Below are 8186 nucleotides of genomic sequence, written 5' to 3'. Positions count from 1 at the left end.
TATAAAGAAATTGAAAAGTCATGGGAGTTTCAAATGAATGTGGTGAAAGGAAAAAAGAATGGGGTTTCAAATGCATGAGATTCAAAAAAAAATGCTAGGTTTATAAGTATGTATGATGATATAGATATAGATAGATATAGATATAGATGTTAGCAAGGGAAAAAATGAAAAACGTATTACATAACTACTTGACGAAAGTTAATACACAGTTAAGCATAATGGCCTAGGTGGTTATGTGAGAAATGGATGAGTTCGTAATTATGAAAACCGTTTAAATTGTATCTTATATTCTTACAGTAGTAGTGGATTGCTTTCTATATAATATTCATTTTATTGTGATATAGAGAAAATATATATTTTATCTTCTTTTATCCCTGTATTAAATAGATAAGTATATAACATCCAACTATATTTTTTACACTAATCGGGTAAAAAAGTTTGATAATACATATTTACCGCCATCATCATTTCCCTAACCTACTATCAATGTTCTTCCATCTCCCGCAAAAACCATCTATAATTTTTCAGAAAAACATAACATAATGTTTTTCAAAATAAAAAAATAACACCATTTCAAACGAGGTTTCAACAATATTGTAATCACGAGTAACAACAAAGTATGTTTTTGTGCATCTCCGGTATATTTGATTAACGAGTAAATGATCAAAGCTTCACAGTACACTTTCATTATTCGTTGTTTCATGTATTCACTATTTTTTTTCTTAGAAAATGTAATAATAGCTTATCACAGTTTTGCAAATTTGTTTTTTGTGTCAATATAATGTCTCCTAGATGCCAATCCATTCCCCATGATAATCTTCCTCAAGAAATCTTAGCCAAGATTATTTCAATAGCTTGATCAAAATCGATTAAAAGCATTATCTTTGCAAGTTTATGGTATTTCTTACACCCAAACTTATAATTGTAAATCACACGAAATTACGCTTGATCTATTCTGATTAACCTTTAATCTCTACTACATTAGTTTTAAGACAATGTATAAAGCCGAGCAATATGGGATTGTGTATAAATTAGCCTCATTTTATGATTTTCCTCCAAGCCATGGTATGGCTTTGGATAGACAAGAAGAAATGTTTTTAAATCTATGTGTGCATGAAAAAAAAACCCCAATGCAATGTACCAATTAGGAATGGTATACATTTTCTGTGATCAATTTATAACAACATATATAGTTTTTTGATTGGTTATTAGTCTTAATGTCGATGTTAATCTGATTTACACGTTCAATACTTCTCCAATTGTAACATTAATGAGGGAATGTGGATGTCACATTTTGCAGGAGATACAAGTCATTTTGAAGCAAATGATGTGCATGTGATGATTTACATCTCCATGGGGGCACCCTGCATGCTATAATGGTTAGAATACAATGAAAGATCTTGCATGCCCAAAAATCATTATAAAATGATATTGCTAATAAAATATGATCATATAAGGCCACACCTTATAGAAAGTTACCATAAGTTGATTATTTATTAGTATAATTTCATTATTAATAAATATATCAACATTTGTATTTAATTGGAAAAACAATGTTTTCGGAAATAATATTTTTCTAACATAACATGAATTATTATTTATAGGAAATAATAATAAATACAACAAAATTAGTTTATATATATATATATATATATATATATATATATATATATATATATATATATATATATATCATATGGTATGATTACTAATGTTGTATTATAACATTTTTTGTCAATTTGATTAACCATTTGGTTACACATGTAACTAGTTAGTTGAATAAAGTAATTGGCGCTTGGAGTTTGTCTCATTATAATCTCATGGCCAAAAATATGCATGATGGTGTTGGGATTCACTTTTAATTATTTATTCATTCAACCATGCATGTAAGAAGGTGTCATACTTTAATTTATGGCTAGGCTTTAACTCTTGCATATATATGTTATGATATAAATAAGAGAGAATGATTAAAATGAGTAACCTTTTATGATCATTTTTCCCTTCTTTTCTCCATCCCAAAACCGTAGACATGAAGAGGATTTGCTTTCTCCATCTTTTGCATTTTTTTTTGCATATTCTTGGTTCATAAAAGTTGCTTCACCTTAAGGATATTTAGTATAAGTCTTAATGGCTTAACAACAATATTTTATTTTTATAAAAATCTAACAAGAATGAAGATGATGACCATTTTGAAGATCAAAAGTTTTTAAACTTGATTTTATTAAAGTTTCTCGAACTTTATAAAATCATTTTTATAACCTACTACAAGGTGTTGAAGAAAGTTTGAGCACATGAAGTATTTTCATGATAAAGGTCCCTTATGTCCGTTTAGGATAGACTTAATATTTTTGTGATGGCTCACAAAAATATTACTAGTTTATTGATTGGTTTATGCCCATATATTTTAACATATTTATGTTGTTTTATATTTATGTGTTATTATTATGTTATGGTAGATGAATTAAGTTTTCAAATGCAAAATAATAATTGAAAATAAATAAAAATCACAATGGAGTTTGGTTTTAATGAAATTTACCTTTTAACATAAGATGGTAAAAATAGTTTCAAAATAGAAACAAATTGTTCAACTCAATCAAAGTCAGACATGCTTCTGCTATCTTTTAGCACTGTTTAGAGTCTATTTGAGCATTCTGAGCCTAGTACACCAAAGGAATGAGTGATAGGAAGTGTCTGTTGAAGTTGTAACCTAACAAGCAAGCCTTAAACTTCATCATGTGGAGTTTACGGCCACACCATGTGAGTTTACCGCTGTAAAATCATGGTGGCCGTAAACTCATGTTATAAACATGCTATTTTTCCATTACTTCCTCATTCTTCACCTTTTCAAGTCTAGAAAATCGATTTCACTCTCAAGTATCATTGGATCTTCATTTTGTTCTTCAAAAATGTGAGTGTTTCTTTCCTTTGATTTGTTGATGCATCTTCTTAACTAGCATAACCCATTGATTCCATCCATTAACATCACCTTTTGGGTTAGATCTTCAAGAACACAGAACACACACTAGTGTTTTAGTCCAAAATCAACCTTTTTAGTCTCTATATCGTAAGTATTACTTCCCTATACTTGATATCTAGTAAGAACCCTTGCTTAGAACCCTGAAATCATCCAATATCCAAGACCAAAGAGAGTTTACGACCAAGAGCATCTCCCTTGGCCGTAAACCCTTATTTAAGGTGCAAATGTGGTCATAACTCTTCCTAAGGCTTGGACTTAAGGCTAGAACACTTGTTGATGCTTGTAAGGAATTTAAATCACCTTTTTTGCATAAGGCTTCATGAGTTTACGATCGTAAACCCATAGGGCCATAAACCCTATGGTCGTAAACACAAGGACCATGAACTCCTTGTTCGTAAACACCATTATGTGGCCATACACCCCTTAGATGCAACCCTTTTTACTCTTAACACTTAAAATAAGTGTTTCCTAAGTCCTAGGGTGTCTTTCGTTACATGATTAGTTGTTTAAACACTAATTGTATGCATATATGTGTCATTATTTTGTAAATAGGATCCATGTGTGTGCTCAAGTCTTCACTTGACACTTAGCATCCTATACCACTCGTTCATCCAAACCAGTTACTACAGGTGAGTTCATACCCCTTAACTTATCTTTTAAATGATTTTAAATGCTTTTACGGGGGAAATACAAGTTGATACATTATAGTTATTATATCAATCACATGTGATTAATAACTATCAAAAAAATGGATTTACTATACTTTTAACTGTGTTATCAAACAAACTACTTAAAATCGTTTTCCAAACTTTTTCTATGCAAAACTCCTTATTAAACTCTTTCAAACTTATATATTGTCAAATCATGTCTATATAGATATAGTTATATAAGTAGGATTGAAAGGACATAGGACTAATAACTCGCCTTACTTCCTGTTCCTTGTTTTGTTGTGTAGTTAAGGTATTCGGTTGTTTGTTCGATGGTTGTTTGAATCTTAGTTATATATCATGTGTATGTATATGGATATTAAAGTTCAACATTCAGTTCAATACCTTTGGTTAGCAAAGGTGTACAAACATGTTCATTTATACAAATAACTCCACTAGTAAACTATAATATGTATAGTTTAGGAAGTCACTACTCACTATTTCTAGGACAATGAAACATACAAGAGTCAGTTCATTCATGAGTCAATGCAAACTTACTATTATGAGAAACCGAACGAACGTACTATGATGAGAAAGTAAGAGAACATACAATACACTACATTATACAAGAGAACATATTATGATGAGAAACAAAGAGAACATACACTACAATACTACAGAGAGAACATACAATACACTAGAATATACTATACAAACACTAGATCAATATAACATTAATGTGAGCCACTACTTCATGGCATGGCAATCTACTGTTGTGTTACGTTTTGCAACCAGAGTCTCCTGGAGGGAGAACATGAGTTGGTGTATAGATCTATATAGGATTGACTATTCTACACCTTGCTGCTAGCTATAGTGGGACCTGCATGTCTACGGGTGACTAATGTCATACCATTCAATGCCTTAGAGTGTCATGTTATACTAGTCTATCAAGTACGGTTAAAATCATATCACATTTTACCTTAATTAACAAACTGATTTAAGGTAGTTAGTACATTGGTAGTTACTTACATACAATACTACTGTACACTGTTATTTTCCCATTACATTCACATTGTGATCTTCTCACATAAACGGTATTGTAAACTATATTTTGGTAATGATAGTCATACTTGGGAAAGATACGCTTTTACAAACAACACAACACACAGAACATTTGGGTCTTGGTAGAAGGTTCCTTTTAGTAGAAAATATAAGATTTTCTAGGAGATACAAACATTTACATCAAACATTTACAAACACTTTCATACAAGCAACGACACTAAAATACTTATGAACTCACTAGCTTTAATGCTGATCTACGCTTTCAAAATAGCTTGTATTCTTAGGTCATCAGTAGATAGGTACCGATGCCAGGTCTTGAGAAGATGGAGCACGTTCAAGACTCATCTCTTATTTTGATTCATATTTGTGGTGTCTTATAAACTATATAGAACACACTTGTTTTAAGATTATATTATTAATGCAATGTATGCTGTTGTTGCTTGTTTACTATTATACATTGTTCTGATACTTTACATGACATCCTCCGCCCCCGAACGTTTCCGCCGTTCAGGTTTTGGGGTGTGACAGATTTGTATCAGAGCATTGTTCATAGAGAATCGAGTATATCAACCCATAAAAGATATACAAACTATAAACACACCAAGATTAAAATACTCTGACCAAGAGTTTATACTTTTAAATAATAAAATATTTAACTAAGTATACATACCTGCATTTATACTAAAATCAGTGTAACTAGGACAGAACAAAAGTATTACGATTGTTGAATAACACAATCAGAATTGGGAACATATAATCAGATCTGGGAGTGATATAGCCTGATCAACTATATCTTTCTGATGAGTGATTAGCATGTGCCTAGGAATGGTTGTGGTGTTGCAGCAAGTCTAAAAACTTACCAACACTACTATAATGAAAATATTAGAACATAACATAAGCTTAAAATACTATAGGAGAATTTTGTGTTACTATAATTCTTATTTGAGAACTAAAGGCCTTTATTAGTAAGTCGATAATTGCTTGGTGGATACGCTAAAGTTATATGTGACTAAGGTATCATATACTTAGAATCTATGATCTATGCTTTATTTCTTGTTCGTTGTTTGGTTGTCGATTTGGAGTTAGGGTCACTTAGTCGAAGGTCTATCCTGTTTTGATTACATGTAATTGGTATGCACTATACAAATATTGAAGTACCTGATAAAGATCATCTTATAATTATCCTAATTAGTACGTCTATTAACTATTTCTTTTACCCTTATTCTCGCGTAGATAACATGGCTGGATTCCATCCCCACGGAGACCCGTACTTTCCCAACCAAGGTAACGGAGGATGGCTCGATGCAGAGCCAGAAGAAAATCATCCAATGCCTCTGGATGACGACTTCGCAGAGAACTTCTCGTAGGATTCTGACTCTGACCCCGAAGTTAATAACCTACCCCCAGTGGCTCAAATCCCAAACCCCAATCCTCGTCCAACATTTCAAGGTCCCACACTCCTGTGGACACTAAACTTAAATAGATGGAGCCACAAATAGGGTCAACCCTTACCTTACAATGGAGATCAAAGCTTCTATAATTTGAGCGAGGGAGGCTCAGTGGACAGAGTCCTGCTAATTCTGGTTCGCAGGATTGCTCAAAATGATGAGCAGGGTAGAGTGGCTATCAACCGAATCATGGAATTTGATGCCGATGTGGTAGTCAATACCATTCGCATTCGCCATTTGGAGTCTTCTTATGAAAGGACTCAGAAACAGAATGCGAATCTGTAGAGAGATCTTACTACAACCCAAGCTGAATTCAGGGAACTTCGAGCTTGGCAGGCAACATATGAAAGATGCATGAAGGATATGGAGCATCGTCTGGCGGAATCAAGGACTCATCCTAGTGGTTCTCGTCGTAGATAGAGCCTATCCAACTTTCTCTTTTGGATATAACATAGGTCTATGTAAAAGCTCTAGTTTTAGTTTCCTATCTATGATAAGACTTTAAACTTGTTAAGTCTTAATTCTGTCAAAATTTTCCTATCTTGGTTTGACGTAAGACCTACTTCTAGGTCATTTTTCCCAAACTTGTTACATTTGTAATACCAGTATTATTAACATATATCTAATCTCATGGAAATTAAATATCCAAATGTTTTCATCTTAATAGTTCTAGATCTATATTCAATCACACTCTCATTTATGTTGTTGGACTATGGAGAGTTACTTCATGTGTCACTCTCATCATTTTCTCTATCAAACTCTTAACCATATCTTTATCCTTGTAATCTTATAGCCACAAGATGCCTCTGCGTCAATTAGCGAGACACACTACTCTAATAACTCTGAATCAAACTCCAACTCCTTCCTCCTCAATACAACCCAACAACTATCCAAGCTACTGTGAATGCGGCTGTTATGGCAGCTCTAGCACAATTCACCACTACCGGTAGTAGTGGGAGTGGGACTTATGTGCCTCCCACTGTTGTCGAAGCTCTAGTGTGCTCTAGAGAGTGCTCATACAAGGACTTAACCAGCTTCAAACCTAGGGCCTTCAGTGGAACAGGCAGAATCATTGCCCTATCACAATGGTTCGAGAAGACGGAGTCGATCTTTGAGATCTGCTCCTGTCCGGAAGGGAGCAAGGTTAAATTTGCTGCCCACACCTTCGCGCATTGAGCTCTGACGTGGTGGAATAGCCATGTCAAGTCATATCTCTTATAGTGGCGAATGCTATCGGCTGGGAAGCTCTGAAGGAGTTCATGATCGAAGAATATTGCCCAAGGGGCAAAGTTCAAAAACTGGAGCAGGATCTCTGGAGCCTAACCATGAAGGGCTCCGACATAGTTTCCTACACTGCCAGATTCAGCGATCTAGTAGCACTATGTCCGGGAATGGTCCCTTTTGAAGCAAAGAAGGTGAAGAGGTATATCTGGGGGCTGGTACCTCCATTCCACGGGAATGTACTAGCTTCAACCCCACTACCTTCGATAGTGCCAAGCGATTGGCACAACAGCTCATTGACTATGGGGTCCGTACCCCATCAACAACAATAACCCTAGTGAGAGAACAAGATCTTTGCGCATGGACAAGATTTGAAAACCCAAACCTTGAGTGAATGCTTGAGATCAATGTTTGCTTGCTAATAGATGTTCAAGTCAAGGCTGGAAAGACCAGTCAAGTCTTAGATAATTAGTTCAACAAATGATCAAGACATTAAGTATAAATAAGTAGATAATGATCAAGGAAAAATCAATAAATGAACAAGAAGAATGTTTTTGATGTGATAAAGATAAATGCCAAAAGTGAGAGAAAGATCCGCTGTATTCTTGTATTGAATGCTCCTATATAAAGGAAAGAATGTTAAAGTGAATTAACCAAGTAACGTACATAGGGGACAAAAGGACTATTTCTTACATTCTGATTGTCTAAGAGTACAAAAAGCTAAGTCCTATGAGACGTTACATCAATACAAATATAATAAATGACAAAAGACAAAATAACATTCTTCGGATCAGCAAGAATTCCGGACGTGATAGACACTCCGAAATGTGT

This window comes from Lactuca serriola, chromosome 4, assembly GCF_051521515.1.
Source record: "Lactuca serriola cultivar US96UC23 chromosome 4, Lser_US96UC23_V15, whole genome shotgun sequence".
Classification (NCBI taxonomy): domain Eukaryota; kingdom Viridiplantae; phylum Streptophyta; class Magnoliopsida; order Asterales; family Asteraceae; genus Lactuca; species Lactuca serriola.
This window is presented reverse-complemented; position numbering follows the sequence as displayed.